At 45.1% G+C, this 26414-nt stretch overlaps 1 long non-coding RNA gene across 2 annotated transcripts; it reads right to left on the bottom strand.

Annotated features, from left to right (window-relative positions):
* Positions 1-877: 877 nt before the first annotated feature.
* LOC130125452 (uncharacterized) lies at positions 878-16009 on the bottom strand. 2 transcript variants are annotated; one of them, XR_008811434.1, is made up of 5 exons: positions 15807-16009; positions 15574-15663; positions 2202-2354; positions 2003-2100; positions 878-1631 (listed from the first exon to the last, which is right to left on the bottom strand). It is a non-coding gene; the product is annotated as an uncharacterized LOC130125452 (long non-coding RNA). The 2 variants fall into 2 exon arrangements; XR_008811435.1 differs by lacking the exons at positions 15574-15663; positions 15807-16009 and adding an exon at positions 2883-3043.
* Positions 16010-26414: the final 10405 nt, after the last annotated feature.

Here is a 26414-nt window from a genome sequence, read left to right on the forward strand (position 1 = left end):
GAGTGAGTGAGTGAGTGAGTGAGTGAGTGTGTGTTGTGTAAGTGAGTGAGTGAGTGAGTGAGTGAGTGAGTGAGTGAGTGAGTGAGTGAGTGAGTGAGTGAGTGAGTGTGTGTGTCAGTTCAGCCACCGGTTTAGTCAAGTGTGTTGGAAGCTGTGGAGTGAGACGGTCCACAAGACTTCAGAGCAGAACACCGTCCTGGATACACGCGACGTCTTAATGTCGACTTTCAAACATCTGTCTCTTGATGCGAAAACTAAATAAATAAAAATACAGGCATACAACGACCCGTATCACAGGAAGACGACACCAATACACGCTTGCATGCCAATAAAGTAATAATGGTTTTGGTCCTGATGGTGTTCACATTCCTCAGCTTTTTGAAATGAAATGAAAATGGATGTGTGAGATAAAGGCAGGTGCGCCCCCCCCCCAATCTTGTTATCATACAAGAATTAGCCGGTCTATCAAGTGTTATTGTATTCATATGAAGTGCAGAAATACACACACACACACACACACACACACACACACACACACACACACACACACACACACACACACACAGGCAGATAGATATGTGTACACATGCATTACCATCCATATAAGCTATTTACACACGTGGAGCTTCTGGAATATAACAACTATGTGCCGACTGGGAGTGTTATAATGACACGAGCAGGATGCAAAACTAGGATGGCAGCAACTGAAATGTCCCAAGAGCCACGATAGCAACAGCTATTATACAACTTTCTGAGAAACTACTGAACACTCTTCAGTGTAGTTTTGTGCACAAGCTGGTGCCCACGTGTGTGACGGAGAGGCACCTTCAACCAAAGCAGGAGGAGACCGAAAAAACGAACACGTCTTAATCCACAGCTTCTTTATTAAAACCAGTCTGATACATTTTCAGTCTTGTTTTATTCTTTAAATCAAAAAGATAACAAGTACACCTTGTTCATTGCTTCACCCCACCCCTCCCCCTGCTCTCTCGCTCGCTCTCTCTCTCACAGACACACACACACATACACACACACACAGAGTAAAAACCACAGTCTTCATGTTATCTGGGTACAACACTGGGGTATTGTGACCAAGTAGAGGTGCCTTAAAGGGGGGTGGGGGGGTTGAGGTGTGTCTGTGCATGTGTGTATATTTGTTCTAGTTTGAGTGTGCCTCTGTGAGTGCACATACATTAGGATTTGCATTTGTGTGTGTGTGTGCGCGCGCGTGTGTGTGTGTGTGTGTGGCGAGGGGTGGTGATATAGGAACACAGCCGGGCAGGGAGATAAGAAGTTGTGGGATTGAAGTCAAGAAAGAAAAAAAAAGCAGAGAGAGCAGATGGATATAGAGGGTGTGTGCATGTGTATGTGCGCGCATGTGTGTGCATGTCTATCTTTGTGTGTGTGTGTGTGTCTATTTGTGTGTTTGTGCGCATGTCTATCTATGTGTGTGTGTGCGCATGTCTATGTGTGTGTGTGCGCATGTATATGTGCGCATGTGTGTGTGTGTGTGTGCGTGCGTGTGCATGTGCATCTGTGTGTTTGTGTGTGTCTGTGTGCATATCTTTGGTGTACGTTTGTCTATACCACAACTTCTTTGTGATCTATGCCATGATGAAAATATCCAATTTCTGGGGGGAAAAAAAAGAGCAATATTTCTTGATATTAATAACCGAACTACAAACACCTGACGACAAAACATTAAAAAAGTGAAGCGATAAACTCAATCACTCAAAAATAACGAATGGGTTTTTCAGATGTTTCACAGTATTAGGGCTTTTGAGAAGCGTTTTGAGTACTGGGCCCTAACAGGAAGTAGACAGATTGAAAAAGGAGGCTGGCCGTGTGGATCTACCCAGCTCGTGCAGTGAAAGGTGCTTATGTACCAACAAAAGCACTGTTTACTTTTGCTGCAACGTCAATAACAGAAATGAAAAACACAAACACAGCGTGGGTGGCTGTATACTGCCAGTTATGGGTGGCGTGTTTTCACCGGGCTTACCGGTCACCACCTGCGGGCACTCTCCCTCCGACGCTGAGCCGGCTAACTGGTGGCGTGATGGGTCACAGAGCCACCCCGCTCGTCGGCTAGCCGCTGACCTGCGAGAAAGACGGGCGGGCGGTTAAACGCAGCTCATAAAGCTGGGAGAAATGTCTAAAACTTGTTTTATTGTTGTTTCCTAGAAAATTAGTCAATCTACCGTCGTCCTCGTGCCTCACGTGCCATCTGTTCAGCGCAGCCGCCCTCACCTTCCCTTTATCTTGGATGCCGGCAAGGAGGCAGTTGGTGGGGATTCCCGATTCTCGTCGCAATATTATCCCAGCTCTCGTCGAGGATGAGAAATCCGGTAAACCTGCAGAAAAGGTCGAAGGTGAAGGGGTTGATACACATCACTTGCGAGGGGGGAAACGGGCATGTTCACGGAGCGACAAAACCCACGATGGCGCTCCAAGTGCAACTGCCATCCAAATGAGCTGTGCGACTGAGAGATGTCCAGCGAGCGCATGCGTGCACCTACAGTGTAGCTGCAAATACATGGAAACAGACATGAAAACATACACGTGTGGGAACAGTATGCACACACACACACACATATACACACACACATATACATACACACATATACACATATACACACACGCACACACACACACACACAGAGAGAACAGGTGGAATCGCACTCTGTCTGACAGCTACAACCACAAAATGATTCTTATAAGACGGCGAGCGGCAAAGCTGTTTTCACAACATTCACTTCTGAACACACATCCACACGTTCCCACCATACACGCAATGTGGCGCAGCTGATGCAAGCACACTTTCGCCCTGTTGCAAACACACGCTTTATACCTTCACACATTTGCGCACATGCAGGCAGTACCTGAACCTGATCCATCCCAAAATGTCCTCTTCTGACCTCCTAACCCCTGATTCCTTTGATAACTGCTGGCTTACGTTTTCCCTTTCTCAGGCGCGCACACACGGCGACCGATATGCGACGAGTGCACCGGTACGGTCGACAAGCAGACTGTGCTGGGAAGGGAAGCGAGATGAACAAGCGGCCTGAGGAAAAGAGAAGCAGGAATTATGCAAAGAGCATCACACGGCATGGCCGCGTCACAAGATGGACACGTTACGTCACTGCACGGCAGTACCAGCCCAAATAACTACGCACAGCCATCAGGGCTGTCCTAAAGAGAGGAAATCAAGTTATGGGTCATGGTATGTGCATAAAGGTTCTTTCTGTAGGAGCCGGTCTAGGTGTCAATGCAAATGTGCGGTTGCGTGCATGCAGACTTGTGTGGTTTTAGGTATATCAGTGTGTACGTGCAAGGGTGTGACTATTTATGTCTATGCGTTTGGATGTGTTCGTGTCTGTCTTAGAGTGTGTATGCATGCTTTTGTGCACGTGTGTGTGCATGTGTGTGTGCACGTGTGTGTCCGTGTGTTTTTGAGGGTAGGGAATTATGCAGTTTTAAGTATTGGGCTACATAAGTCAGAGTGTTTACAACCCCCCCCCCCCAGTTATATCAAATAAACACAAACAGACATACAGTGTTGTGCCCACTTTTTATACACATGCACACATGCACACACACACAAACACGGAAGCTATTGTAAACAGAGGGTCCTGCGGGAGGAAATGTGTAGCAGGGGAAGTACCTTCGCTAGACAACAACAACAGCAGAAGTGCTAGGAGTGACAGCTGCTCATTGAGAGACATGAAGGATCTCCGCTGTATCAAAAAACAAACAAACACACAGCACTGCTTCTTCATCTGCATTTAAGAGAAACACCCACAAAGCCGGAGCTTCAGCGTCGTTGAGCTTTTGACCGCGGTAGCTGTTTTCTTGTTGGTTTATTGTTCCCTCCGCTCCCACAACACACTGGCACTGCTAATAATTAAATATATACATCATCTTGGACATGCAAATAACTTAATACACAGGCTTGAACACTGATCAATATCCATGCCTATTGCTACAAACACATTCGACTGTGAGGCTTCAACACTAAAGAAGGCCCTGTGAACATGGTTCAAAGTACGAGTGTGCAACAGCGCAACAACTTCTATTTGGAAAGAGGGAATAGCTTACCAACTTATTATACCCCTTTCACACCGGCCAAAAAACCCGCTAACACCCGCCTTTTTACACTGACCAAAGGCGGATGTTAGCGGGGTTTTTTGGCCAGTGTGATGAGTGGTATTAGCTTTATGGCAGTACACGTGCACACAATCAATAAAGTGCTGCGTATTCGACTTTCCTTCATATAAACCATTATCCAATAGATTCTTTTTTAAATTTTGCTTCTATTTTATTGCATTGCTGTCATTTGCTTTGAGATCAAACGCATATGGACCCCTACCCACTTCCGGCCATCTCGAGCAGAAAACACACACACACACACACACACACACACACACAAAGTACATTCCAGTGCTGCACGATTTGGTAAAAAAGTCTTATTGCGATTATTGTGGACGATATTGCAATGTCAATATAATAAACAAATGTATACATATACAAATAATGCAAATTTGTCATGTTGCCGCGGCATGTAGCGACTTTCATTTTGCATGTTTTACACAGTACCTTTCTGCTCAGTATTGCTGAGCTTGAATCCAAAATATCGCCGTATAACAGAGGTCGCGTATTTTTTTTGTTCTGTAATTTTTGTGGACACCAGTTCAAAAAGTATTGCGAGGGAGCACAAAAGTAACCCCACTCGTGAACAAGACCCTGAGATACTTGAACTCCTTCACTTGAAGCAACAAGTCATCCTCAACCCGGAGGGAGCAATCCACCATGTTCCAGTAGAGAACCATGGCCTCAGACTTGGAGGTACTGACGCTCATCCCGGCCATTTCACACTCAGCTGCAAACCGCCCCAGTGTGCACTGGAGGTCACGTTCTGATGAAGCCAACAAAACCACATCATCTGTGAAGAGCAGAGATGCAATTCTGAGGTTCTCAAAACAGACACGCTCCTCACCTTGGCTGCACCTTGAGATCACAAACAGATATCACAGACAAGGGACAACCTTGGCGGAGTCCGACACCCACCGAGAACGTGTTTGACTTTGTGCCAAGAATGTGGACACAGCTCTCACGTTGGTTATACAAGGACTGGATGGCTTGTAGCAACCGCCCCGGTACCCCATACTCCCGCAGCACCCCCCCACAGAGTGCCCCAGGGTACACGGTCGTAAGCCTTCTCCAAGTCCACAAAACACATGTACCCTGGCTGGTCAAACTCCCATGCCCCCCTCAGCACTTCCGCAAGGGTAAAGAGTTGGTCTGTTGTTCCAAGGCCAGGACGGAATCCGCATTGTTCCTCCTGGATCTGAGCTTCGACAATCGGTCGGAGCCTCCTTTTGAGCACCCTAGAGTAGACTTTCCCAGGGAGGCTGAGCAATGTGATGCCCCGATAATTGGAGCACACCCTCCAGTCCCCCTTTTTGAATATGGGAACCACCACCCCAGTCTGCCACACCACACGCACTGTCCCTGACCTCCATGTGACACTGAAGAGGCGTGTCAACCAAGACAGCCCAACAATGTCCAAAGCCTTCAGCATCTCAGGGCGAATCTCATCCACACGGGGCGCCTTGCCCCCGAGGAGCTTTTTAACTACCTCAGAGACCTCTGCCAGGGATATGGGTGGGGCTTCCCCTGAGCCTTCAGTCTCTGCCTCCTCCACTGAGGACGTGTTAGTCTGGTTCAGGAGCTCCTCAAAGTGTTCTTTCCACCGCTCGACAACATCCCCAGTCCGGGTCAACAGTTCCCCTCCCTGGCTGAACACAGCCTGAGTTAAGCCCTGCTTCCCCCTTCCTAAGCTGCCAGATGGTTTGCCAGAACTTCCTTGAGGCCAACCGAAAGTCCTCCTCCATAGCCTTGCCAAACTCCTCCCACACCTGAGTTTTTGCTTTCGCGACCGCTGAAGCGGCAGCCCTTCTGGCCTCCCGGTATCTGTCTGCTGCTTCAGGAGACCCCTGGGCCAACCAAGTCCGAAAGGCCTCCTTCTTCAGCCTGACGGCTTCCCTCATCACCGGTGTCCACCAGCGGGTTCTTGGGTTGCTGCCTCGACAGGCACTGATGACCTTTTGACCACAGCTCCTGCTGGCCGCATCTACAATAGAGGCTTTGAACATGGCCCACTCAGACTCCATGTCCCCAGCCTCCCTCGGGGTACACGAGAACTTCTTCCGGAGGTGGGAGTTGAAGACCTCACGGACAGGGGCCTCCACCAGATGTTCCCAGTTCAACCTCACTACACGTTTGGGTTTGCCAGGTCTGTCCGGCACCATGCAGAAGCTCAGCCTGCAATTATGTAAGAGACCAATCGCATGAATAGGAAGTAGCGGATGCCTACAATCGGCTCTGTGCATAACTGTAGTCCACTGACTTCCGATTTCTACTACAGCGGTCATACCAATTTCCTGTTTGTTGGTGTGTGCTATTGACAATGGCATATTTTTCACGATGTCTGCAAGATTTACCATGGATAAATGTCAATGACATGCACAGAATTGTCGACAAACCTTCACCTGCACCTACCCGCAAACGGGTGAAAAGTTTCAAGTTGTACATATCAGGTTACGGCCACAATTATGAGGATGAGCAGACGGAAGGACTGATGGACGGAATTGTGGACGTAACTTGATACGTACAACTTGAAACTTTTCACCCGTTTGCGGGTAGGTGCAGGTGAAAGTTTGTCGACAATTCGGTGCATGTCGTTGACATTTATCCACGGTAAATCTTGCAGGCATCATGAAAAATATGCCACCGTCAATAGCACATGTCAACAAACAGGAAACTGGTATGACCGCTGCAGTAGAAACCGGAAGTCGGTGGACTATGGGCAATACATATCATAAACTAGCGTCCTGACTGAGAAGTTTTTTTTTTACCACTTTCTATCCGTATGTCACACAGATTAATTATTAAGGTGAAGTGTCGACACGGGGAAACTTGCTGTGTCAATCACTTGCACAGAGGAAACTCCCTGCGCCGGCTTTCTAACACATTTTCTATCTTCCTCCCTGTTTTTATCACTCTGTCTCTCACCCTCTCTCTCAACACACTTAAACAACGCTTCACACAAATATACAGACACACACACCTGCTTGCATGGGGAAATTACCCCACTGGGTGAGGTCTGTGATAAACTGATCATTCATTACAATAAAAATGGTTGCACAGCAAGTGCAAAACAAACAACAGTTAAAGATATAGCTTGTCGGAAAGCCCCTATAAGAAGAATTGAAAAGCTACATGTAATTGTAGGTGGTGTATTACAATGGTCCTCACAGCGACCGGACGTAGAGGTATTTGGCCTGGCTCTGGGCTCTTTATATTATGGCCAGGTGAGTCAAAAAGGACAGGTGCACAGCTTTCTGCACAGTTAATTTACAGGAAGAGAAGGGGACTTCTTTAAACACACACGCACATGCACGCACGCACACACACACCTACATGAAATCTTGACATTATTTTTTTTTTCATACGGCTTCCAAATTATTTGAATGAAAGAACAGAAAGAAAACAAGGTGCTTTCATGACTATAGTAACTCATTCATGGTTTTATCACTCCCACCACTCTTTACTGTTACTGAAGCTTAAAATCACTTTCTGCAGCCGGGTTGTGTTATACAATTTGCATTGATGATATTTATTTCTATCTGTAGCATAGTAGTGCGATAGCCCTTGCCAAATGCACGTTCCCCTGAAACAACACAAGTTGAACATAGAAAGTGTGCTACCTACTGTAACCCATAAACAAGTTGCAAATCTAACATGAGCAGAAAATTGAGCTACATCTTCTTATCTGTGTGTTTGAGCCTTTCCCCGGGCTTGTGCGTGCATAAAACCTCTCTGCTGGAATCACCCCGACTTCTCAACTCAGGAGCAATAAACTGAGGGAGAGCGAGAGAGAATGGTTACTGATCTCAAGTGCACAACTTCTACTTTTAGTGACATAATACAGTATTATGGACCCTGGTGCGCGGTGTCATCTTGAGAAGGCTGAGGGAGCCTTGCAGAGAACAGGGCGTCCCTGAAGCCATAGACAGGCGTTGTCTAGGAGGGCATGGTGGGGATTGCAAAACAGGAAACACAGAGCCTTGATAACACACAGACACGTGCGATTGCACACTCACACACCCACACACACACACACACACACACACACACAAAGGGTGTGGGATGTGGTGTAGAGGCAAAGTTGGTACAGGCATCGGTTTGTATGTGTGGATTTGTGTGTGTGTAAGCGCACATTTGTATGTGTGTGTCAGCACACATTTATATGTGTATGTATTTTTGAGACGAACCAAGCCGCCCCCCCCCCCATGTGTGTTTCTCTGATGTCCCTTATGTACTTGTTTCACTTTGCACCTCACAGAGGTGGACCTGCAACGTGCCAAGATCATAGCGGGGGCGTCAGCTGTTTAGTCGTGGGTCATTCTTTGGGTACAACAGATATGAAAGGTGAACCGGTTAACATAGGAAAAAAGAAAAGGAGAGCAGACATGAAAAACCATCATCACCATAGAGAGAAGAGCAGGGGACATCCTAGGGGTGAAAGGAGAAGAGCAAGTGCATATGGGATGGATGAGTTTTGACACTTCTCAAGCAGGAGAGAGTGCACTGTGAGTCTCTTGCTTTCACTCTGTCTCTCGGTGTTTGTCTTTTTATCTCCATCTCTCTCTCTCAATCTATCGCCATCTCTCTCTCTCTCTCTCTCTCTCTCTCTCTCTCTCTCTCTCTCTCTCTCTCTCTCTCTCTCTCTCTCTCTCTCTCTCTCTCTCAATCTATCGCCATCTATGTCTCTCGCTCTCTCTGTCTCACACACACACACACATACACGCACACACACACACACACACACACACACACACACACACACACACACACACACACACACACACACACACACACACACACACACACACACAAACAGAAACACTGCACTCATATGGTTTTTTTCCTGTGTATCAACAAGTTTGCACATGCTTGACGGCCTGTGGCAACATTCACACTCTCGCTCTCTCACACACACACACACACACACACACACACACACACACACACACACGCACACACACACACACACACGCACGCATGCACGCACGCACACACGCGCGCGAGTTCAACCAGTCAGGCAGTGCTAGGCGTAGTGTAGTGCTTCATGAGAAACAGGATAGGGTAGGGAGAGGTGAAGGGGGCGATGAGGGAGAGAAGAAAAAGAAAGATGGAGTGATGAGTGATACTGTTTCACTTTCTGTAGAGATACAAATGAGCCATCGGAGTTCTTACAGGGTTCAGCTAACTTGCTGTTGATGCTACCAGTCTGTCTGCAAATTGGCTAGCATCACAAAGTCGCTCTCCTGACGTATTTAGGGGCGCATCCATTTGGATGACTGGTATCAGAAAAAAATATGTGGTTTAAATCAGTATGTGGACTAACATAATCTTCATGAGTATTTATGCTGTAAGTCCAAACACGTAATTCATTGGAAATGATCAGTGTGCGTACGAACATCCCACTAATTATTCCTTTTGGAAGAGCCATGGTTATTTGTTAATGGACGATAATAGTAAAACATCATGGGGGGGGGGGCATTTGCACAACTTTGACTGGACTGGTGTATTATTTGGAATTCAACTACCATCTTGATAGGATAAAGACTCAGACAAAGGCAGTGTTTCTCAATTTCCCAGGCTTGTCGTGCATAGCCGGGATTGGACATGCTGAGCTGTTCCACTGTTGGCTAGCATACAGAAGCACGGGCTTCTTTTACGTCTTTAATTTAGTTCTGCATATGAACCAGCATTTATTTAATGTGAGAAGCAGTGGGAGGGTTGATGCTTTACAGCCCTGTGTTGGTATTCCCAGATTATTTCTTTGTGAGAATGAGTAATTTGATGTGTTCGTTCTTCAATTCGGGGCGTTTGGTATTCGTTTCTTTTGGATAAAACATTGTTACTCGTGCAATAACGTTTTGCAGTCACCTCTTATAGCTCTTTTTTCACTGAAACAAAAGGTCAAAACCCCTTTTTACTTTTCCCTCCTTGTATTTCATTAGTATAGTATAGCATTTAGGAGCGATTTTGTTGCAAAATGTTTGGGTCAGTGGGTTGAGCCTTGATGGAAACATTGATTTAGTAGAAAATACTAGAGGAAAGTTAATGGACGTGTGGCTTTGGAAGTGTTGGAAAGTTTGTGGCACATGCATCTGACACAATGGGCGATCGAGAAAAATCCATCATGCAGCCTGAGTTGGGAAGGGAAGCAGGCACCAACGATGATTTTAGCTTCATCATGCCTTTTGCAACATATTGTAAAAAAAATAAACCCCAATTCCAAAGCAGGGGATGAGGAAGAAGAGTGCAGAAAGAAAATGTCACCTTGCCAGCAAGTCAGAAAAGTGGGAGAGCTGCTCCAATCATTGTAATTATTGCCATTATACTGACATGAGAATTTCATCTTAGTTCTTACAGTGCAAATAACCAGTGTTTTCTGTTTCAGTAACTTACTATTATGCTGAAACGGTCATAGACCTGACGCTGTATAGTGATGAGTTACTTGTAAAGGAAACAATCTCGTAACCTCATGAATCATGTTGACAATTGATGTTCATAAGCAGTGTTGAGAAGCCACCGAGGTTGCAATTAGATTGCATGCTGGACCCTGAGACAGTCATGCTAGGCTCCTGAAGGTAACAGGATTGAACAACAGCTGGACTGCAGTATAGTTTATACTTGTAAAATAGCATAGGACTTGCTCTTCGTGACTGGGGGGGGGGGGTAGAGCGGGGGCACCGGAGCAGGATGTAGGTGTGCAAACACCCATGTGCAAAGGTAGTTGATGTTTGCACAAGAGATGAAGCCGCCAAAACAACAGATCCTTTACTGTAAGCCTCAGGTCCGCAATGTACCTATGGCGGGGATTTTACCACAACCGCACTGTCATCCTGTCAGCCGAGTGGTGGAAAAAAGTACCGCTAGATAAAAATCACAGTTTACGATTTATTTGGTCAAAGCAGAGAACCTTAAGGCATAAACAAAGCAGGATGCTTTTTCGTACCACAGGACACCAAAATGGATGAGAAGGCATGCAGAAGACTGAAATGCAAAAATATGCAAATAACATGCAAAGAGTTACTTCCAGCTATGATGGAAAATTTGTTCTTGGCAGAAAGCCAATATTATAGTATTTATTTCCGTGTGTGTGTGTGTGCATGGACGTGCACATGTGTGTGTGTGCGCTAAATTTCTGATAACTCCTCTGTCGTGCAAGTAACCTCTAGTCCTTCCAGGGAAAAGAGCTCTTGGCCCATCATCCTCTCACAATATCTAATAACCAGCACAAAAGAACCATAACCACAATGTGAACATCAGTATCAGGACAATATGTCTGTGGAAAAGATGAAGATGAGTAAGATGACTAAAGACAAGCTGGTTGGAACTACCTGGTGAGTGCTGTTCACATTTATATTAAAAGTAATCTTGAAGATTCTCACCTAAACAAATGTCCACTGAGTTGCTATCTTTTGCGGAACGTGGTACGATGAAAGCCCTGGCGTTTTGCAATAACATGGAGAGATGCCAACATGTGTCTGTGGTGACATTCCCACCAAAAATCCCGAGTGTTGTGAAAGTAGTGACATGTTTTACGTCACCCAGCAGTGGTTGGTTAGTGGTTTGGAAATTACTCCTGGGGAGCGTACGACAAAATAGAGCACAACCATAACCTTTGAGATTGATATTTTAAGTGGATTCAATGCCATTGACAACTTGGCTCAAATCTTAAAAGTCTAATGCACTCTAATCTGCCCCATCAGGACTGTGTGCGTTTGTTCCAATCACATAATCACATTGGAGGCACGGTGGCGCAGTGGTTAGCCCTGCCGCCTCACAGCAAATAGGTCCTGGGTTCGAACCCCAGGGTTGTCCAACCTTGGTGGTCATCCCAGGTCGTCTTGTGTGGAGTTTGCATGTTCTCCCCGTGTCTGCGGTGAGTTTTCTCCGGGTGCTCCGGTTTCCCCCACCATCAAAAAGACATGCATGTTAGGGTTAACACTCCTGTCTGTGCCCCTGACCGAGGCATGGCGAGACGAATTGGAGTTGGTCCCCGGGTGCTGCACGGCAGCTGCCGACTGCTCCTGGCTACACAGCTAGGATGGGTTAAACGCAGAGTGTAATTTCCCTACGGGGGCCAATTAAGTATCTCAGAATAAAGAAAAAAGATTAAAAAATAATGATTGACAGCAGCATCCCGTCACCAATGTAAACAAACAATCCACCGACACGGTGGTCGGTGAAAGCTAGGTAGTGGTTTGCTACAGCATCCCATAGGTTCGACACAAGGCGGCCATACGTGTTTGAACCAGCAGATACCAACTGTCCTGATAGGACACTTGTCGGGATGGCGCTTGTACGTATGTATGTGTTTCCCTTTTTGATTGATGTGTGGGATACGTAAAGTGTGTTTGCTTCTCTCCCTCAGGTCTGTTGTCCATTTCTTTATTTCATGAAGTGTCCATTATAATTTCATTATCCTGTTTCAATGTTATAGCCTTCTCTCTCTCCGATGTGTGACTAATGGTTTTTTGTTTTGTTTTTTTGGTCTCTTCTCCTGTGTATGTGAATGGTGTGATGTGAGTCTCCCCTGTGTGCATGTGTAGTCTGTCCTCCAGCCAGGTGTCCATGGTGATGGTGGTCACCACCTGGACGCTGCTTGGCATCCTCCTCATCACACTCTATATATCTTATAAATCCAGATAATTTTGTTATCCTGTTTCAATGTTATATCCTTCTCTCTCTCTGACATGTGACTAATGTCTTTTCGTGTCTCTTCTCCTGTGTATGTGAATGGTGTGCATGTGAGTCTCCCCTGTGTGCATGTGTAGTCTGTCCTCCTGTCAGGTCTACATGGTGATGGTGGTCGCGTGGCTCAGGTCCTTTGCTGTTCTGGTGGCATCTGGACACTGCTTGGCATCCTCCTCATCACATTCTTTATATATCTTTTAAATCCATTATAATTCTGTTATCCTCTTTCAATGTTGTATTCTGTAAATTGTGTAAACACAACATCCACTGCACATCTGTCCATCTTGGGAGAGAGATCCCTCCTCTGCTGCTCTCCCTGAGGTTTCTTCCTATTTTTTCTCCCTGTTAAAGGTTTTTTTAGGGAGTTGTTATTTATCCGATGTGAGGGTCTAAGGAAAGGAAGTGTTGCTGTAAAGCCCATTGAGGCAAATTTGTAATTTGTGATATTGGGCTATACAAATAAAATTGACTTAATTTAGTCATTCATAAGAGACATTATTTGTCTTACGGCCTCTCATATTGAAGAACCATGACTGCTGCTTGAGTCAAATCTCAGACATGTTGGGATTTGATTCAATGAGTCATCGAATCAGCCATTTGTTGCTATTTCTTTTACATGAATCCCTCCTTTATAGTTACAGGTGTAATGATAATTGATCCTTGTGAGAAATTTTTCCAAAAGCCTTCTGGTCTCCACCTTCCACGTGGAGGCATGAGCGAAGGATCAGCTTCATTAGAGCAAGGATGGGGTCTTGCACATACCCCATACATAGACCAATTATATTAGATTAGATTAGATTAGATTAGATTAGATTAGAATAGATTAGATTAGATTAGATTAGATTAGATTAGATTAGATTAGATTAGATTAGATTAGATCAGGTCTAACAAACTACTGGTGTGTTTACTTGGATGCTCAGTGCCTTTCCCTTACTCAAGTAGGAAGAGGAAGGCAGATAAATCCCTCTAGCACCAGATGACGAAAAGACAGAAAACAGGTTTGACAGCAGCGTCTTCATCCTCTAGAAACACAGGATAGAGTCACAGTCAGAAGAATATGGGACAAAGAGAATGTGGCGCAGAGCTGGGAGAGGAGGAAGAGGAGAAGGAGGAGAGGAAGGAGTGTGCAGAAATAAAGTTATTTCACCAGCAATTCCAGGTCCATTAATGGGTCAAGCTGAGGAGGTGCTATTCAAACCGCACCCTGTTTCTGTATGTGTGTGGATAAGTGATTATGGATGTGCATATATGAGTCTGGCTTCAGGCGAAGTTACATGTGTTTATCTCTAAGATATCTTCAGAGCTAAACGTAGAGCAAAATATAATGGCGTGATTAGCTGCTTGCGCCAAGGTCCGCCTATCGCTCAAGAAAGCTATAGCTGGGCCGCTGTTTGCCAATGCAGGACTTGAACCATGACCTCTGTAATAACCCTTGAGCCAACCTGCCACCCCCGTCAGACCCCGGTGTCCAACCTGAAGGCCACTCAAGTCAAACAGTTGAAACGCGACATCGGTCAAGGGGGAGGGTCAACAACAGAAGATTGCCCCAAACCAAATCCCCTCCATTTTGATGCCTATCTGGTTTTTCTCATGAGATTTTTTTTCCTTAAACCCACAAATGTGACTGTCTGCCTGCATCTCTCTGTGGGAGTTTATGAAAACCAGTCAACCAGACCCAACTAACATACACATGCTCCAGTTTCTCCTTGCCCCTCTCTCTCTCTCTCTCTCTCTCTCTCTCTCTCTCTCTCTCTCTCTCTCTCTCTCTCTCTCTCCTCTCTCTCTCTCTCTCTCTCTCTCTCTCTCTCTCTCTCTCTCTCTCTCTCTCTCTCTCTCTCTCTCTCTCTCTCTCTCTCTCTCTCTCTCTCTCTCTCTCTCTCTCTCTCTCTCTCTCTCTCTCCCTCCTCTCCTCTCTCTCTCTTTTGGTCTCCCTCTCACCACTGCTGACTCCTCATCCGGACCGAAAAACGCCTGAGGTTTTCTCATGGGAAACTCTCAGTGGTATGTTGCTCCGTAAGCAGGGAGGGAGACTGGAATCCCGTTTTTCCGGGTTCTGTCTCTCCCTCTCCCTCCTTCTGTATCTGCGCTCTCATCCTGGACTCAGCGTTCCGATCAGCATCAAGTCAGGACTCGCAGAAGCGTTGGGAAACTCTCGCTCGTTCTCACTCGGCCGGCTCTAGGAATTTTAATTCAACACAAGTACACCAGAGCACCATCAGATAATTCTCTCTCTCTCTCTCTGCCTCCCTCTCTCTGTCTCTCTCTCTTCAAACTGTCCAATAACATTCTCCTCTTGTCTCCTTCTTCCCTATCTAAACTTCCTCTCTTTCAAGCCCTTCCCCATTTCTCCAATCCTCTGCTCATTTACAAGAAGTAAAACAGGAAATTGGCATAGCCTTTTGATAAGGGAGCCCTTTTCATATGAAAAAAACTTCCACCACAGAAATTACAGCCATACAGTTTTTAAAAAAATACAAATTAGCATGCGTTGGTTTTGGTGTTCTCTGTATGTGTTTGACTTCAGAGACAATCTTGATTCTGTTAAACAACAAGTCACAATTTTGGAACATTATTGAACATTGTTTAAATTTATCCTTAGAAGATGATGAATAAATAATTTCTCCTTCTCTGAAAAAGCTACTTTTGAAGAGATGCCACAGACACCAGCCTCTGATTGTACGCTGAGCTGTTCTCTCCCATTGCTTTCAATGCATCATTCCAACACGAGGCTCCTACCTTCCTTTTGGGCTCCCTTGAGTCGTGTCTTCAAATGAAAAGTGTGGCAGCCATCATACGATGGAGACAAACAGTCTCAAAGGCAGCAAGCTACAGAGACAAGACACACAAGCGGAAAAGACGAGTGAAGCAATGGAGAGCTGGTCTGACACTGAAAAGGACGGGGTTAGATTCGATAGCAGTGTGGTCGAGAAAGAACGAGAGCACATTGACGTAGACAGTAACAGACTGACCTTGTGACGACATGATGGCTCACGTTCCAATGGTAACAGGCACATGTCATGCAGCTACACCTGGACACCGACACTGTTGCTTTGTCCGGAGTTTCGGCATGGTCAATGAGATGGATGACGATACAAAAGAGAGAGAGAGAGACAGAAAGAGAGAGAGAGAGAGAGAGAGAGAGAGAGAGAGCAAGCAAGGAAAGAAGGCAGGAAATGAGTGATATTAGCTTAGGAAAGAGTATGAGGGACAACACGCAACACCATTTCCTGGGTCAGTGAGCTACACATGCATGCATACATACATATGTCTGCATGGGCTCATGATGACGCAAGTGATGCCATAGTGTCCCAACCACCTGGATATGTACACCCATAGAGCTACATGATCACATTAATTAAGTGACACACATGCACATGCACATCACACACACACACACACACACACACACACACACATATACATATACACATATATATACATACACATATACATGCAGTGCTTTCTGGCAACACCAGCAATCTACAGTGAGCACTACCAAATATTGTTTTAAAAATGCCAGGAAGTTTCTGCGTTATCAATATTCCATTATCTAAATATCTCCAAACTGGTCCCTCTGTTGTTAATGTAGTCAGCTTGTTTATTCAATACACTGTTTCAATGGTCTTACTCTCTCTGAAATGAATGGATGATCCAACAAGGACATCTCTAATTTATGTGACTTGTGCCATGCTATATCATTCATCCATTATCCAAACCGCTTACCTTGCTCAGGGTCACGGGGATGCTGGATCCTATCCCAGCAGTCATTGGGCGGCAGGCGGGAAGACACCCTGGACAGGCCGTCAGGCCATCACAGGACCGACACACACACACACACACACACACACACACACACACACACACACACACACACTCTCTCTCTCTCTCTCTCACACCTAGGGACAATTTAGTATGGCCGATTCACCTGACCTACATGTCTTTGGACTGTGGGAGGAAACCGGAGCACCCGGAGGAAACCCTTTCAGACACGGGGAGAACATGCAAACTCCACACAGAGGACGACCCGGGACGACCCCAAAGGTTGGACTACCCCAGGGCTCAAACCCAGGGCTTTCTTGCTGTGAGGCGACCGCGCTAACCACTGCGCCACCGTGCCGCCCCCAATTGACTCATGTACAGCCAAATTATATACACAGACAACTCTGCTGAAAATATGATAACGAGATGGAAAAGGCGGGAAGGCTGAGAGTCAACACAAGCCAACGAACATTGCGTGTGGTTCAGTGAAATGCGATGCCGCCATTACTATCTTGACACAAACAAGCATCACACAGCAAGCTCATGCCATGACTATTGACGGATGTGTTTCCCTCCCAAGAGGGAGCGCCGAACATGGCGGTCATTTTCATACTCAAACAGAGAAACTCTTTTCAGAGCGTGGTGTTGGGAAATTAAAAAAAAAAAAACCAAATAAACTTGAGAATCATTTGGGAACCAGTTAAATAAGACAGGATTAGCCTGTTCATCTTGTTGTATAATGCCCTCACGGAGAACCTGCAGAACAACGATAAAGAGAAGTTTGGAAATCGAAAGGTAACCACCGCAAGCAAACGTCTTATCACAACAGGTGCAAAAGGTATGTTTTCTGCCCATTTCTAGCAGATACTCACTGTGTGTGCACACAAAAAAACATGCACGTGGTCACACACACACACACACACACACACACACACACACACACACACACACACACACACCAATTTAAACACAGGCATGAACACACTCCCACCCACCCATACACATACAAACACACACACACACACACACACACACACACACACACACACACACACACACACACACACACACAAATGCAGACAAACACGTGCGCACACAACATGTTCACACATACGAAGGCACTCACACAACGCAACCACACAGCAGCAAAAGAGGAATTTGGCCTTCAATTAAATGAACAATGCTTCACATATTTCTTTACACACTTCCCCAGTAGTTTGTGACAACTTCCTCAGAATTAACACTTCTCCCATCGCCCCGACCGCAGCCTGCACATGAATGGCGGGAGACAAAGAGAGAGCAAGACAAACAGAGTAAGTGAGAGTGTGATAGAGGGAGATTTTGCAACTGGAAAGAGGAAGACGGGAGATGTGTTTCTCTATTTGTTACTCATTCTTTCATGATGAAATATGTACACTTCAATGAAGACACAAACATCCCCATGCATGCACATACACACACCCCACCCAACCCCACCCACTGAGCACACACACACACACACACACACACACACACACACACACACACACACACACACACACACACACACACACCTCATTCCTGTATTGCTGTATCTTATCCAATCTTACATGCAAAACCTCATATCCAGGGTCAAATTTTCATGACAAAAAAACGTCATGTTGGTCCTGGGTGGGGGTCAAAGCAGGATCGAACTGAGCAAGATGAAACCTGTAAGAGAGCAAAACTCTACCGCTTTTCTCGCTACACTTTACATGAACACACACACACGCATACATAAATGTGCAAACACACACCTGAGTTGACCCACCCCGCTGTGCACACACGCGCACGGCCAATCACCTCCGTCTACCGCGCTGATGCTACCAATTTGCATAGGTATTTGCCAGTCAAATGAGATCCATGCGAGCGGCAAGTGTGAGCGCGGCTGTGTGAGCGCTCCCAGAATTCCCCTCAGTTGGGAGACTCCTGGCTCACCTCTAAGAAACATTCTCTTCCAACTGGGAGCAGGCAGAGCGCAGCGAGCATTATCTGAGAGGGTTGGAAATGCTTTTCATATCGTTATCATAGACTTCTGTTGTGGGTTAATGGCATTTCACAAGAACAGAAGGCGAACGTGTAAAGGTTGTCAGGAGAAATGAGTTCGTGTGCAATTTCAGTTGTGTGCATTATCGATGTCAGACTTTTAAAACGTGTGTTGGAAAACATATCTATGGAAATATGGAGGCACGTGCAGAGACACGTTCGCACTCACACACACACACGCACGCATGCGCACCCACATATGCATACGCGCGCGCGCACACACACATGCTGGACACTTATGATAGCCACATTTCCAGTTGTCTCCGTTAATGCACAATATATATAGCTCTCCATCCATGAGATCATTTCAGCTGTGATCTATAAAACTCTCTCATGACAAACCTCCATATCAATTTCAGCCTGCCTTGATCTGTGTCTCCTTGCATACATACGCTTGTCACCCGGGGCTTCTGACGTGAGGGCAGCTTGCCCTGAAGCAATACCCTCATCAAAGATATCAAGTGCTGTCGCCTCTTTAAAATGTTTACAGTTACATTCTCGGTGGAGGTTCCCATCGCTGATACTGGTAATGTCACTGAACCCTCGAGAGGTCAAGCAGGGGCTACTAAGGCTAAGGATTTACTCCCACACGAGCATTAGTATGACCCTCATTGTAAGGTCAGGCGATTGGAAATTGACAAGTTGTGGAGTCATCCATTGGAGTTGTGCTGTTGATAAATGGAGTCAGAGGTACAACATACAATTCACACAATGAACTAAACACCGGGGCGTATGGGTAGTGTAGCGGCCTATTCCGTTGCCTACCAACACGAGGATCGCCGGTTCGAATCCCCGTGTTACTTCTGGCTCGGTCGGGTGTCCCTACAGACACAACTGGCCGTGTCTGCGGGTTGGAAGCCAGATGTGGGTATGTGTCCTGGTGGTTGCACTAGCGCCTCCTCTGGTCGCTCGGGGCGCCTGTTCGGGGGGGGGGGGGGGAATAATGTGATCCTCCCATCCATTACGTCCCCCTGGTAAAGCTCCTCACTGTCAGGTGAAAAGAAGCCGCTGGCAACTCCACATGTATCGGAGGAGGCATGTGGTAGTCTGCAGCCTTCCCCGGATTGGCAGAGCAGCAACCGGGATGGCTCGGAAGAGTGGGGTAATTGGCCGGATACAATTGAGGAGAAAAAGGGGGAAAAAATCCGCCCCCCCTCAAAAAACCCCCACCTACAATTATGGTTGGGGTTCAATAGCATTGCTTCAAATCTCGTTCCAATATCAAATCTGCATATCCAATCCAAATCTATGCAAATCCTGTACTGAACTTTTTTGGTAAATCGTGAAAAGAAATAAATATTTTCTATTCACAAATGAGTGGGTCCAATTTTGCTGATCAATCATGATGTCAGAAGTATGTAAATAGGATTAAGTGTGCGGCCTGTGTGGGCGTGAACATACATTGCATGACATCATTGCCTGTTGATTCCACCGTGAAGACTAATGGCCTTTTTACTGTGATACTGTGTGTGGTTTCATTATGCCACAGCAACTGATGGTAGATGTAGAACAAGTCTGGAATTGGGGGGGGGGTTCAATAAGATTTGTTTCACTTGGAGCCTATTGACTCCGGGTAATTTATCAACTTGGGGGGGGGGTTAAAATAGAACCAACTGTCGAACCCCAACCTTACCTACAAAAAAATCCACGTATACATAAAAACATAAATACAATCATACATGCATGCATAGATTATAAAGCTTTCCTTTAAAATTCAGACATAAACAGGGCCCTTGTTTAAAATGATCATTTTAAATTTGGTATAGCATGCATAGAGGCTTTTTTGCGCACTTCATCCTCCACCTGCACCACAACCAGGACTAAATGACTGATCAACATGAAACTGTTGAAAAGTTGTAGGGAACCTGCAACCACTGCAGAGAAACCCTCTGATGCATAACCACTGTGTGGAAAAAAAGGCCCCTGAATTTGACTGATGAGCTTCAACTATGCCAATGTTTTGGTCTGCCCTACAGCTTCTTTGGCCCTTTAGTAAAAATACTCTTGAGGGTGATTTTACTGTATTTTCGGTAGCTAGGAAAATCTATAGACACTTCCAGTTTTCCAAGTCGGCCTCACGTTAACCCTTCAAGTCAAGTCAATTTTATTTGTATAGCCCGATATCACAAATCACAAATTTGCCTCAGGGGGCTTCTACAGAACAACATCCAGTCCTTAGATCCTCAAATCAGATAAGGAACAGCTCCCTAAAAAAAAACCCAACCCTTTAACAAATAGGAAGAAACCTCAGGGAGAGTAACAGATAGAGGATCTCTCTCCCAAGACAGACAGACATGCAATGGATGTTGTGTGTACAGAATAAAACACAATTTACAGACTATAACATTGAAAGAGGATAACAGAATTATAAGATATATGGAATTATAAGATATATCAAGAATGTAATGAATAAGATGCCAAGCAGTGTCCAGGTGGCAACCACCATAACCACGGAGACCTGGGAAGAGGAGACTACACATGCACATGGGAAAGACTCAGATCACATAATTCACATACACGGGAGAAGAGAAAGGGGAAGACATCATTCAGAGAGAGAGAAAAGGCATGTAAGAGAAAAGAGAACATTTACAATAGCCAATAATCTATACTCTATAATCTTGTTGACAGAACAGTACTTGGTAAATTCATTGAGACAGATACCGACCCGCCATTCAGTACAGGTTGTGAAGTACTCAATTTAAAGGTACCTAATTGTAGGTTAAAGCAAAAAGATAAGTTTTAAAGTTGGAATTAAAGTACTCAACAGACTCTGATTGTCTGACAGTAGCAGTCAGGCTACTCCACAAGAACGGGGACTGATAGGAAAAGGCCCTGCCACCAGCTGACTTCTTTTTAACTTTGGGTACACACAGGAGCCCTGTATTTTGAGAGTGGAAAGCTGGAACATACAGTTTAAGGAGATCGGACAAGTATGATGGGGCTTGAACTCTGATCTAACATGGATTGGAAGCCAATGAAGGGAGGCAAGAATTGGTGTAATATGGTCAAAAACAGAATAGCATTGTAATCAAGTCTGGACGAACCAAATGAATGTATTAGAGTCTCTGTGTCAGTCATGGGCAGGAAAGACTGAATATTAGCTATGTTACTTATTTAAAAAAAGGCAGTCTTGGTGATTTATTTAATGTGCTGATCAAAGGAAAGGCTGTGATCAAACGTAACACCAAGATTTTTGGCTGCCACACTTTGTGAAATCACAGAGCTGTCGAGCGTTACTGTTACTTGATCAAATTGGTGTCTCTGTCTAGCAGGGCCAATGACCAGCATCTCAGTTTTATCCAAATTTAACAGCAGCAAATGAAGTGACATCTAATTTCACAGCAGCCAAGCAGGCCTCTAAATTAATCATTTGAGTATGAACATCAGCCCTTATAGACAAATACAGCTGAGTATCACCCGCATAGCAATAGAAATTTATTCCACGATTGCATATAATTTAGTCAAGAGGTGAAATGTAAAGAGAGAAAAGCAGAGGGCCAAGAACTGAGCCCTGAGGTATGCCATATTTAACGTCACAGAATTTCAATGTAATATTATTACAGCAGACACACTGTGTTCTTCCAGATGAGGACTTAAGCCAAGAGAGAGATAGGCCAGAGATACCAAAATTACAATGTATTCTCTCTAATAGTGTACATTGATCAATTGTGCCAAAGGCTGCACTAAGGTCCAGTAGTAGAAGGTGGAATCAGAGTCCATAGCAAGTAAAAGATCATTTACCACTCTGTTCAGAGTAGTTTCAGTGGAATGAGAGGCCCTGGAAGCCAACTGAAAAGGTTCATATAGATAGTTTTCTTCTATATGGGTCAACAGTTGTTGATACACAACTCTCTCTAGTACTTTAGAAAAGAATGGAAGATTAGAGACTGGTCAATAGTTATTAAGAGACGCTGGATCAGGATGCGGTTTATTAAGTAGAGGTTTGACCACAGCTGTTTTAAAACTCCTGGGAACAATACCAGTAGTAAGTGATAAATTAACAATGTCTAGCATTGTAGGTCCCAGGAAAGGCCAGATGCCTTTAAAAAGTTTTGCTGGTAAAGGGTCAAGTAGGAAAGTAGTTGGTTTAGAAGCTGACAGGAGCTTAGTCAAAGTATGAAGAGAGATAGTCTCAAAAGCTGTAATAACAGGGACTATCCGTGACTCATTGTATAGATATGAATTGGTAAGACAGGATCTGTAGGAGTAGCTGGAGTTGAAGAACTAATTTTGTTTCCGATCTCATCGACCTTATTGCAGAAAAAGTCTAGCAACTCCTGGGCTGTGAATGGTGAGCAGCTAATAGACAGCTGCTTTTTAGTCAATTTAGCTAGTGTCAAAGATAAATCTGGGATTATGTTTATTAATATTGATTCAGTGAGAAAGACACACTGCTTTTGCAGTAGATAAAGCACACTTGTATTTTAATAAACACTCTTGCCAAGATAGGTAAAAAACTTCCTATTTTGATTTTCGCCATTTACTATGTTCCAGTCTCCTGCAGAAGACCAACATAAATGGCGGTTGAGGCCCGAGTTAACAATGGCTGCCATTGGTGCTGTGCCCTCACATGGTACCAATGAAAACTAAAATCCACTGTGGTGACCCCTGAAAAACAGAAAACAAGCTAAAAGAAGATGTTCCAGTCTCCAGCAGACCTGCTTAAGAGCATGTGACTCGCCGTCAAACCAGGGTCTAGGCCTCTTAAGTTGCCTAGTGCTGATAGTGAGAGGTGCAGCTGAATCAAGGAGACTAGAGATGGCCACATTTAAGTCACTAGTGAGATTTTCAACAGAGTCCATCTCTACAGTCTAAGGAGCCAAGACTTCAGGCAGCTGCTAGCCAAAATGCAGCTGCCAATGTGGCGAGTGGCAATTACATCTGTGCCAACATTAACAGGACAGGCCAATGATACTTCAAATCTAATGAGAAAATGATCTGACATAACAGATGTGTTTGACAAGACAGTCAGATCAGAAACAGCTCTCCCTTTAGATAAAACCAAATCAAGGGTGTTATCACTGTAATGAATTGATTCTTGAACAAACTGAATGAACCCAAAAGTATCAGCAAGTGCCAGAAAGGGTTTACTTAGAGCAGGGGTCGCCAATCTTTTTTTACATGAAGTGCCAGTTTGAAATATTCTTGTTAATTAGTGTGCCATATCAATATTAAGTTTAACATTAAAATTAATTATGACACCAATTACCCAATTTCCCCTTGGGGATTAATAAAGTATTTCTGAGTTCTGATTTCTGACACCATATCAAAAAACATTTCCCAAAACCCTGGAATTTTATTCCATCCATATAGGCTACATGCATAGCAACAAAATCTTAAAGAAACATTTTTCTCTCAGGCACGGTGGCGCAGTGGTTAGCGCAGTCGCTTCACAGCAAGAAGGTCCTGGGTTCGAGCCCCGGGGTAGTACAACCTTGGGGGTCGTCCCGGGTTGTACTCTGTGTGGAGTCTGCATGTTCTCCCTGTGTCTGCGTGGATTTCCTCCGGGGGTTCCGGCTTTCTCCCACAGTCCGAAGACATGTAGGTCAGGTGAATCGGCCATTCTAAATTGTCCCTAGGTATCAGTGTGTGTGTGTGTGCGTGTGTGTGTGTGTGTGTGTGTGTATTGGCCCTGTGTGATGGTCTGGCAGCTTGTCCAGGGTGTCTCCCCGCCTGCCGCCCAGTGACTGCTAGGATAGGCTCCAGCATCCCCGCAACCCTGAGAGCAGGATAAGCGATTCAGCTAATGGATGGATTATTCTCTCATAATCAGGACATTGTAATGATAATTTTAGGTCATTAAACCCACCAATCTCCCATTCATCTTTTTCATGCAATAAACTTAATTCTTGTAAAACTTGTCCCCTCATGGGGTTACAAATTATATACACTGACCTCAATTCAAAACACTGCTTTCAGTAACTCATTTACAAAGCACTGCATTGGGAGCAAATGTCAAAAAGGGAGACTTAAGTGTATCAAACAGAAATACCAGTACTACAAGAATGCTGCTATCCTGGATGGACAAACAGCTACCTATATGCAAACCCATATGTACTACAAATAAACAGATGCCTACCAGTCAGTGTGATCCCTGGCCCTGCTTTCCTTTGCTGAACTCCATTAACTGGGGGTTCGTACTTAAGTCACTTTAAGTTGCACACATGCTTCGGAGTGGTCGGTTGTCAAATGACTGTGGGAGGGGCTGAGCACATACTTCATGTGTGAGAATATCTTCTCACAGAGGTACACTGATCCAAAGACTGTCAGCAAGGCCAGTGCAACAGTCCGGAGACAGCTGAACTCCTCCGGTACAGATATCCAGCAGGTGAAGATGCAGGTTCCGTGATCTTGCCCTGCTGTGGCCCTGTAAACTTAGTCGCCCACAGTGTTGAATTCTTCAGCTCAATCAACTGCATTTCCATATCCTGTGTATCCAACCGGTCTACTAGAGATCCACTTCGTGTCCATCTAAGCCGTCGGGCTTGATTCACAAAGAGGACAAGGCTCCATGCTTCTGCAAATCACCAAATCGTGTTATGAACTCCGACTCAAGCTCGCTCATGTGATTTGCATACTTCAGCAGCGCTGATGCCGTTCTGCGAGGACAGCTCCTTTACATTTCTGAAGTAGTGGAAAGTGGAGGTAGCAACATCGCTTGTGCTAGCTTGCCGACAAAAACCGGCCGTGTGTTGAACATGTCTAAAACAGTTTTGCCCTTCACCTTGCAGTGGGAGATTGAGCTCATTGAGGTGTCCTGCAATATCCGTGCGAAACATAAGTTTCACAATCCACTTCTTGTCCTAAAGTTCTGGGTAGTCTTGACCTTTTGCAGCCAGGAAGGCCTTGATGGCGTCAAAGCAGCTGGCAAACTGCTCCAAAACATTTCCGCAGCTTTAACCGTTGAGTGAAGAGGGATATCTTTGTATGTACAATCAATTTCCTTGAACGGGGACTACAACTGTCGGTGTGTCAGAGCAGATCGCTTAACCATGAAGTAAATAACATTTATCACCATAGCCATAACCTCATTAATATCTAAATTTGAAATCTTTGCACAAAGGTTTTCTTGGTGTATTATGCAGTGGAGTTTCATGATGGGGTGACCGACTCTGACAGCTTGCCTCTGTTTTCCTGACCATTTCGGGGGCACCATTTGTTGTCACTGCACAAATCTTTTTGATGGTCGGAAGTCCCTACCATGGATGTATTATGGTAGAACTGGATACTGGATCTAAAATGCACCTGTTCATTCCTGAGAATTGCTCGCCTGGCGCATACGCCGAAAAAGTTTCTGGCTTCTGGGTTACTTCGGGTACATGGGGCCCACTGAATATTTGCAGTAGTGTTACTCCCATCATGCCTCTGGGCTATGAGAACAGCTCGTACACAGCTGTACTGTCATGCAGAAAAAAAAGATTTTTCTGGGCTTTGGGAAAATTCAAAAAAGATTAGAACCCCATGGCTTAAAAATATACAATACAAAAAGTAATAATTGGCTATGATTATAGCTGCAGGTGTCCTGTCAACAATTTTACAGGCGTCTCTTTTACAATGGTGGTCTATGGGGGAAATGCTTTTTGGGCCGCACGGTATTTTTCGCTGCAATACCGCGAGTGACCACCGGAAAAAATTGTCTGCAAGGCTGAGTGGCGGTGCCATATCCAGTTCTACTATAATACATCCATGGTCCCTACAGACACAATTGAGCTTGGCAACCAATGTCATTGCGCAATGCATTGTGGGGAGGAGCC

The sequence above is a fragment of the Lampris incognitus genome, chromosome 15 (assembly GCF_029633865.1).
Source record: "Lampris incognitus isolate fLamInc1 chromosome 15, fLamInc1.hap2, whole genome shotgun sequence".
Lineage (NCBI taxonomy): Eukaryota > Metazoa > Chordata > Actinopteri > Lampriformes > Lampridae > Lampris > Lampris incognitus.